We start from the raw sequence: 2,142 nt of genomic DNA, 5'->3' as shown, positions 1-2,142 counted from the left end.
ACAATGAAGAAATTTCTACCACCTTTGTGAGGGGTGATTTCACTGCACCAGGAAAGATCCTGTGCTATTTCCAGTGCCAAAATAGTCCTACAATCTAAGGCTTATTTCCAAGGGGAGTGTCCTCTTGTTATTCCCGTGTAACAACCTGGATTTAAGAACTTATATCCAATTCAGTCAGCCTCTGTGGTGAGCAGGAGGGAGACCAGGCTAGTCCCATCTTATCACCTTATGGTAAAGATCCCTGTTACAAGAACAGAAAAACACCTGGTTATTGACAGTCCTTTGGGCAAAAATCTGGTTTAACTTAAGTTTGTGCAAAGTGGAGGAAAACAACCCACACCAGAAGATCAGTATCTCAGCATAAGCGCTCAGTGTCATTGGCACCAGAGGAAGGAGAGAGACCAGCACTCCACTACTAAAAGAAGTCAGCACCTTCTTGGATTAGGCTGTGCAACTATCCCTGCAGTGAAGCAAGAGCCTTCATGCCCAATTGCGAGGAAGGAAGGTAAGCAGAGCATTCTGCTGCTTCAGGGCAGACTGAAACCCCAAGGATGTGGCTGCCCAGCAGCAGGAACAGCTGGGAAAAGCTGCCCCCAGATGGAAAAGCTCTAGAGGCTGGAAACACAGGGCAAGCAGGTATTTCTCCCTCATGCATACTGAGCACATGGGGTGCAAGAAACTTACCCTTCTGGGAAATAGCCTGTCAGGCATCAGCTGTTCCCTGGATGCTCTTTCAAGACTGAAGATGTCAGATCTGCCTTTTGCTTTGGACAGGCCCCACACAGCAAGAGAACCCACAGCTACCAGGATGCTCAGGAGCGCTAGAGAGAGAAGAGTGCACAAGCAGAGGACCACTCACTGCACCTGGTCTGGACGTGGTCAGTACTGGGCTCTGCCGCTCAACAGCATTAGTCAACAGCCAGAGATCAGCAGCTTCCCTCAAGGATAAGGGATGGAGCGAGGAAGTGAGTTAGTGCCAGGTCGCATGCAACAGCCTTTCCAAGGACACAGTGTCTCCCGGTCAGAGGAATGATTAAGCTGCAGTGTGAGGCCTCCCCTACCCCTCCCAGCCTAGTGAAAGCAGCTACTGATACAGGCCTGGAATTAACTCCATCAGGATACTCAATGTATAGGCCAAGCCAGGAGCAAGACCATGTGCAGCACTCCAAGTCTCACGTACCTGCAATAATCAAGACCCACAGGCGGCCTTGACTCCTCAATGGCACAGATCCCCCAGGCACAAGCGTAGCTGAAGCCTCTGCGATGAAAGAGGAAGAAGTCCATCAGGCTTTCAACTCACCTTATGGTCTGCACTCATAGCAGTCTCCAGTCCGAGCCTGGCCGAGTTCCCAGTTTGCCTCAAGAGTGCCAACAGGCCCTTTTCAACCTGTGCCTTATCAACCAGATAAGGCAAAACCTTATCTGCCGTTACTATGATTAGCCTACACCAGAGGGAACAAATGTCCTACTGGAAATGTGTAACAGGGAAAACTGGGAAAATTTCCCAGCTGTAGCTGCAGCATTCTAACCTCTCCTCATGGCACGGGGAAGCCCCAGGTACAAATGAAATGCAGCTCATCTCCCCACCTACCAACTGAACTGGTGCAGGACTCAAACCCAAAGGCAGATCACCCACAGTGATACCCCTCCTCTCCACGGCCACAGTGCTTCAGCTGCCAGAGGCCACAGAAAACCCCGAGGTAAGGGAAGCTGGAACAGCACTTCCAAGCACCTCACACAGCCGACAGGTCTGCGGCAAGTGAAGCTCCAGAGCATCTGGGAGCAGGGCAGCGAACACAAACAGGCCTGGGGACGCAGTCACACCCTTCAGCTTGACAGAAGTCAGCGTCTGCTGCCCAGAAGCACTTCTCCCATCCTTCTCCCTTCAGCTTCTCCATTCTCGAGGGATGAGAGGAGCTCAGAAGGGAGGACAGAGGCTCCAGTGTCACTGCCTTCTCGGAGGGAAGCAGCCAGAATCGCGTGTTCCACAGGAAAGCGCTTCAAAGCCGCATCCCGAGGAAGCCCCGGGCGGGGCTGACCCCGCAGCGCTCCCTCTGCCCGCAGCCTCGGGGAGGCGAAAAGCGACGGAGATGAATGGCTTTAGTCCGGATTGCCGCCCGCCTCCCGCAGGCCCGGCCCGCC

This window comes from Charadrius vociferus, unplaced genomic scaffold (genome assembly GCF_000708025.1).
Source record: "Charadrius vociferus isolate BGI_N301 unplaced genomic scaffold, ASM70802v2 scaffold702, whole genome shotgun sequence".
NCBI lineage: Eukaryota > Metazoa > Chordata > Aves > Charadriiformes > Charadriidae > Charadrius > Charadrius vociferus.
The sequence above is the reverse complement of the archived record's forward strand: the minus strand, read 5'-3'. Positions refer to the sequence as shown.